Source organism: Penaeus monodon, chromosome 41, assembly GCF_015228065.2.
Source record: "Penaeus monodon isolate SGIC_2016 chromosome 41, NSTDA_Pmon_1, whole genome shotgun sequence".
Taxonomy (NCBI): Eukaryota; Metazoa; Arthropoda; class Malacostraca; order Decapoda; family Penaeidae; genus Penaeus; species Penaeus monodon.
This window is the reverse complement of record NC_051426.1, coordinates 12,535,570-12,543,069: the sequence shown is the minus strand read 5'-3', so window position 1 is coordinate 12,543,069 and position 7,500 is coordinate 12,535,570. Positions and strand designations below refer to the sequence as shown.

Genomic DNA, 7,500 nt, shown 5'->3' with positions numbered 1-7,500 from the left:
ATATTATGTATGTTCTATGTCATTAATACCATACACCATGGTATCATTATGCCTATTATGAGTAAGTTAAAGATAAGCCTCGACTTTGGTAAAAATCAAGATTAAAAGGCAGACTATTAATATTGTTATTAATACCGTTTTCAGGCGGGTATATATGCTACGGTTATCTGTTTGCAAATTCTAAAAGTGCTGTAAATTATGAATAATTGCATTCAAGGATGACTTAAAGAAGGAAACCAAGAAAATGAAGTTTAGAAATCTGTCCACTGTGGAGTTTGCGGAATTAACTATTAATATAACTCATGTTGTCACAGAGGATACTATAACACACATGTATGTATGTATGTATGTATGTATGTACGCATGTGCGTATGCGTTTGCGTTCGTTCAAATGAGGATATCCAGTCTCCGGCTTTCTAAGAGGTACATTCATATACGATATACGATATATATAGCTAAAGTGAACTCAAAAGCAGCGCCCCCGGGTGGGCTCGAACCACCAACCTTTCGGTTAACAGCCGAACGCGCTAACCGATTGTGCCACGGAGGCTTGCCAATGAGGTTGGGAATTCAACATAAGAACCTGAAGCTTTGTACGTCTAACAGACGATTCTTGGTAGATATTTGCCTCTTCCTACTCCTGGTTGCTGTGCCCAAATTGCACAGGCACTGAAACAATTATGTCAAAGTGAGAGTAATCAACAGTGCGTCTGGCAGCGGCGTTGGCGGGTTATGCCCGCTACCGATCTTAAGCCGCTATTAACTGGATTGCTACACGTGAGTCATATTGCTTATGATGTCCAGGCCTTCAAAACATTATAAATACTCTTTATAGCCTTCTATGAGTGTAACACTGCAACATTAACACAATTTACTATTTTTTCAATGCCATGTGGTTATTACTAATTTAAATCTAGTTTTATATTCTTTGCTTATTAGCTATAGCCAATGTTTTCAGTTACAACAGTTGCGATTATTATATATCCATTATTTTTTTCTTACATTTATTTTTTTCTGTTAAATGTATTATCTTACACTTTCTTATATCCTTGTTCTGTCAGTCTATAAAGTTATGTAATAGACCGGACTCAGAAGAGTTCGTCTAGTTAATAGTCAAATGCTGATCCAGCGAATCTTTTATGATGAGAAGGACTGATTTACATAAGTCGCCCAACAAATCCAATAATGGCTTCAGGATCTGTTTAATGTAACAACTTACTCGGTTCTGACCAATTTCTCTCCTCAAAATGAAACCTGTAAACTTCTGTGATCAAGAAATGTAACTCTTATCCAACTATGGCCGGACTATCGTAGACCTTTCTGTTCCCCGAAACCTGGCCCTGGCACCCATACCCTTGGCACCCACAAGCAAAGAGGTGCCCATCATCGCCATCACAGCTGCCCCGCAAAGGTCTGGCGAGTTGGTCTCTTCACTCTCCTCTGAGTCTTCCCTCACCCTAGGATTTTCCCAGGTTTTACTCATGCTGTGGCCTCACATACGACCTTGTACAACAAAGATGCTCGTTCGTTACCTTCCGATCCTTTTAAAGCAGCCTGTGTGACCATTGTTCCTTATTCGGTTAACTATCATTTCCCTGGCTCTCCTTATGCCGGTGATTTCTTTAAGGCTGCTTCGTTTTCAAAATTTAATCCAGACAGTTTTTTTTTATTTATATTTATTATTATTATCATTATTACTACCACCACCACCACTACTACTACTACTACTACTACTACTACTACTACTACTACTACTATATACATTTGTTTAATTTTTTATTTTATTTTATTTATTTATTTATTTATTTATTTATTTATTTATTTATTTATTTATTTATTTATTTATTTATTTATTTACTCAGTTTGCTGCATTCACATTCAACTTCCCAATCGCACTCCCCTGGTTCCTGATTGCATTTATAAAATCTTATTGTTTCAGCTATTTATGTTAACTCTTTGTTAACCTCAGTGACCAGAGTCTGTTTCGAATACCAATGCTGCTCTAACTATCCGTCCTATGATCGTACTTGACTGTATATCATTGGGGTCAGCAACATTTTTTAGGTGTAAAAGGGGTCATCTTCCACATATTTTAGGTGACAATAATAAAACTTTTTCTTAATGCACTATGTTTGACTTGATGCGGTTTGTTGTCTTTCAGCGTTAGGCCATTGGCTAGAAAGCTAGAAGATTGCCGATCTTAAGTTGCACCGCCATTTAGCAATGAATTTTCAGGAGCGTTATTGTTTGTTCACTAAATGGCAAAATGGAATCTGATCCTGAGTGTGAATATGGGTTTTAAATTCACGCTAATAGATGGCGTTGGTACAACAGAGCCGGAATAACGAACGTTAGCGTCACCCACGGTCATCTATATATAATTTTTATTCTTAAAAAACTATCCATTTAAATATTAATAAGATTAATCGGCAAGTATGGCGTGATCGGTTCTCGAATTTGTTTCGGGTTTGAAAGCTTTAATTTTGATCATTGTTCCGAGTAAAAAGGTAATAGGAGCACCTCCGTTGTAATAGAAATAATAGTAGTTGTTGTAGTAGTTTAGTATATATCTCTATTAAAGGCATTTTTAGGAAGAAATATATCATGATAGAATCCGGAAATCACCGCAAACCGAGGGGCTGAGTCGCAGCTTGAGTCAAGGCAGTGATTCGTGCAATACCCCCCCCCTGGTCACGACGTTCTCACTGTTGCCAGATCAAGATGCCAAGCCCTCTTTTTTCAGAGGGCGGTTCTTTGAAGGCTTGGAAACTTTTAACTTGCTATCTCAAATATTAACATATATAGACACACGCAGACACACACACACACACACACATCCGTAAAAAAAGAAATTTCAGTTACGTTGAAAGTAAAGCTATGAGAGAGAGAGAGAGAGAGAGAGAGAGAGAGAGAGAGAGAGAGAGAGAGAGAGAGAGAGAGAGAGAGAGAGAGAGAGAGAGAGAGAGAGAGAGAGAGAGAAGATAGACACTGAATAAGAGAGAGGGAGAGGGAGAAGGAGAGGAAGAGGGAGAGGAAGATAGAGGAGGAGAAGGAGAAGGAAAGCTAAAGGGAAAGGGATAATGAGAGGAAAAGGGAGATGGAGAGAGAGACAGAGAAAGATGGAAAGAGAAATGAATAATAATGAAAAAAACAGAAAATATAATGTAAAATGAATTAACGGGAAAGGGAGCATACATGCAATTTCCAAAATCTAATTCAGACGCCATTATTTCATTTGTTAATATTGTTGATAAGAGCGCAGGAGAAAAGGGGAAAACCTGGCTATTAAATTTATATATGATTATCTATTTATTTATTTCTCTATCTATCTATCTATCTATCTATCTATCTATCTATCTATCTATCTATTTATTTATTTTTACTGGCATGGAACGAACGAATGAGGAGGAAAATAAATGAAGGCAGAGGGAGGGGACGTGAGAGAGAAAATAAACAGGATGTTACAATTGAAAGAAAAGTAAAAGTGAAATAGACTAAGAAATAAGAAAGGTGGAGTAATAAACCCTCCCCCGGAATTAATAGAAAAATTAATAAAAAAAGAGTATAGCACACACACAAATACACACACAGACTAACATACACAATCACATACACCAAATTTATACACAAAGACGGAAAAAGTCTCACAAGCAGACGTACACAAAGACAAGCACAAATATATAGGCCTGTGCAATGGCTGGAAATGTTAGTGTCGATTAGTATGGAATGTATTTTGTATTGATAAAATCACTAATTTCGTTGAAACAGAAGCCTCCGTGGCACAATCGGTGGTACAAAGCTTCATGTTCATATGTTGAATTCCCCACATTTTTGGCAAGCCTCCGTGGCACAATCGGTTAGCGCGTTCGGCTGTTAACCGAAAGGTTGGTGGTTCGAGCCCACCCGGGGGCGGAGCGTTTTATGGTTTACTTCGATGTATGTGCTTACAACAAAGCACCGTCTTCCGAGACTTGTAGCGCCAGTTCGGTTACGATGCAACCTTCATTTAAGGGTAAAGTGATCTAGTGTAGTGTTCTCTTACCCTTTTTCATCACGACTCAGATAACATGTATCGCACTCATCATCTGGAGCGTTTTAGAGGCACGAATATTTTCATCTATCTTTACAAATTTTGTTTGCCAAACGATTTCATAAATAAATTTTGCCAAATACAAATGTTCATTCCCACACGCGTTGGATAAACTTGAAGACATATACGAAAGAAAGAAAAAAAGAAAAGAAAAGAAAAAAAAATATAGACATTCACGCCAGCAGACACATGTCCAAACAAAGGCATGTGAAAGTAAACAGGCACACACCTGCATAAAAAGACAAAGATATGCATACTAAGAGTTATCACTACACATACACAAAGATATATGTACAATACTACAATAGGAATATGAATATTCTCTCTCTCCCTGTCCCTGTCTCTGTTTGTCTCTCTCTTACTCTCTCTCTCTCTCTCTCTCTCTCTCTCTCTCTCTCTCTCTCTCTCTATATATATATATATATATATATATATATATATATATATATATACATATATATATATATATATATATATATATATATATATATATATATATATATTTGATATATTCATAAACACACACACACACACACACACACACACACACACCGTATGTGTTTGTGTGTATAGATGTATATATACACATCCATTCACACACACACACACATATATATCTGTATATATGATTATATATATGTATGCAAATATATATGTATATGTATGTATATATATATGTGTGTACGTATGCACATACATGCATACATACATACATGCATACACACATACATACTTAGTTACACACGTAAACACACATACACATACACACACACACACACACACACACACACACACACATACATGTACATACATATATGTTTATATATATGAATGTGTGTGCATATATATATATATATATATATATATATATATATATATATATATATATATATATATATATATAGATACTCAAATATATATATATATATATATATATATATATATATATATATATATATATATATATATACACATACTCAAATATATATTTATATATATATATATATATATATATATATATATATATATATATATATATATATATATGTATATATATATATATATACACATACTAGGGAAATATACGGTTTTCACTGAAAACGAGGATATAATATATCAGATCAAATAATACTAATCCTTTCTCAGTTATGTAAATTTGTTGAGTCCTTCAGCGGGCTCAAGGAATATGTGATCCGAAGAGTATAATATTAAGTGAAAGCGCTTGTTGGGTATGTATTTTATTTGTCTGTTCATGTGTGTGTGTGCGCCCACGTGTGTGTTTCTTTGTGCGTGTCTCTTTGGGGTTATTTGCGCGTGTGTTTATGGAGTATATGTTAACAAGTTCAATTTGAATGAACTTTTCAAGGCTGCCAATATAAAAGGAACTCTAACACGTTGCTGAATTAATCATTTTGGCATTTATCCGGTTTTGCAAACCCTGAATAAATTTGCTATAAAAAAGGAAATGAAAACCAAATCAGGTGGAGTTCTTGGAAGCTGTGGTATATACAGCAATACTATTACTTTTTTTTTTTACGAAACTACAAAAAGAAACTAAGTAACTTCAAAAAATATTAATGAACAGTTAATACTAAGAAAATGACATATCTAAATAATGTAAATAATTATATACGCTTAGTGGGCAAAACGGCAGTTCCAGTGTGCGAGCAGGTTTCAAACTGTATTGTGTAACTTATTCAAATTTGCTTTATATATCAAGTAAATCCCAGTTTAACCTGCCTCCGTGGCACAATCGGTTAGCGCGTTCGGCTGTTAACCGAAAGGTTGGTGGTTCGAGCCCACCCGGGGGCGCTTGTTTTAAGGTTAAGGTTCATTCTAACACTACTATAATCAGTCACATAAGTTCCCCCCCCCTTGAAGAATACGGGATTCCTGTCACACCATTCTGGCAACAGTGCACCTCGTTCACGAATGGGGTGAGTTGACTGTTGTGGGTATCCTGGGCCGCCTCCTACACTGAGCCGGAGTACCGGTTTAGAAAGATTGTTGGCCCAGGCAGACTGCTAATTATCTCTACTAATTTGCGTCTCTCGGGATGCATTATGAACCCAGATCATTCTTTTTTCCGGTCAATAATATTTTAATGATATATTGTCTGTTATTTCGCCGAGAGATGAACTTTCTAATCAACCTTACAAGAGCTTCATTGTTCCAATTTCATTACATGCTTAGTGTAAAAAGTTAGAAAATGATGGAGTACTTTTGATTAAAACTTTTGCTGGAATATTCTAAAAACAGAAGATTTAATGCAGCTATGATTTCTCCTTCGGGGACATATATTAAAAAAATGAATATATATATATATATATATATATATATATATATATATATATATATATATATATATATATATATATATATATATATATATATCTGTGCGTATGCGTACTCATATATATATATATATATATATATATATATATATATATATATATATATATTTATACATATACATATATACTTACATACATACATACATACATACATACATACATACATACATACATACATACATACATACATGCATAGATGCATATATGCATACATGCAATATATATAGTATATATATAAATGTATATGTATATATATATATATATATATATATATATATATATATATATATATATATATATATATATGTGTGTGTGTGTGTGTGTGTGTGTGTGTGTGTGTGTGTGTGTGTGTGTGTGCAAGTGTTTGTGTGCACGTATGTGTATGAGTGTATGTATGTATGCACACACACTCACACACAAACAAATATATAGAGAGACAGACAGACAACCAGTCAGAGAACTCATACATAGGCAGTCCCATGTCCATACATAGACACAAACTCTATCAAACACACAATTATAAGGAAGTACACAATCGCAAACAAGCAGATATCATTAGTTTTATACAACGACAAGTAGATTAACAGATAGATATTATGAGCATATTTACGATGGCTGGGAATTAAGAGCCTTTCGGAAACGCACTGTCATATTGTTATTATTATTATTGTGGTAAGCCATATAGAGAGTTGCACTGAAAAAGTCGAGAATTATACTACCAAAGGCGTTAGTGCAGGTCAAAACATAGCTAAGAAAGAAATTAAGAAAAGATAAGAAATCACCACCTATTTACATGGCAAATACATATTAGCTAATCTTTTAAACTAAATCAAGAGTCGGAGAAGTGATAGTCTCTGAAGGCAATTTATCCCAAAGCCTCCAAATAGCAGTAAAATGCATTTAGAGAACTGAGTAGACGGTCGACTCGCATCAAATGTCATTGAATTAAAGGTCACAGATCTTCTAGTAACTGTTGCAGACCGATAAAAATCAGGTAAAAACTTGGATGTGTTCTCGGTTGCAATCGTGTATAAGACTGAAAAAACATTATTTTCC

General features: G+C 34.6%; 3 non-coding genes across 3 annotated transcripts; 2 read left to right on the top strand and 1 right to left on the bottom strand.

Moving 5' to 3' along the window:
• Positions 1 to 476: 476 nt before the first annotated feature.
• Positions 477 to 550, bottom strand: Trnan-guu. The gene has a single exon. It is a non-coding gene; the product is annotated as a tRNA-Asn (tRNA).
• Positions 551 to 3,838: 3,288 nt separating this feature from the next.
• Positions 3,839 to 3,912, top strand: Trnan-guu. Its single transcript has one exon. It is a non-coding gene; the product is annotated as a tRNA-Asn (tRNA).
• A 1,916-nt stretch (positions 3,913 to 5,828) lies between these two features.
• Trnan-guu lies at positions 5,829 to 5,902 on the top strand. Its single transcript has one exon. It is a non-coding gene; the product is annotated as a tRNA-Asn (tRNA).
• The last annotated feature ends 1,598 nt before the right edge of the window (positions 5,903 to 7,500 follow it).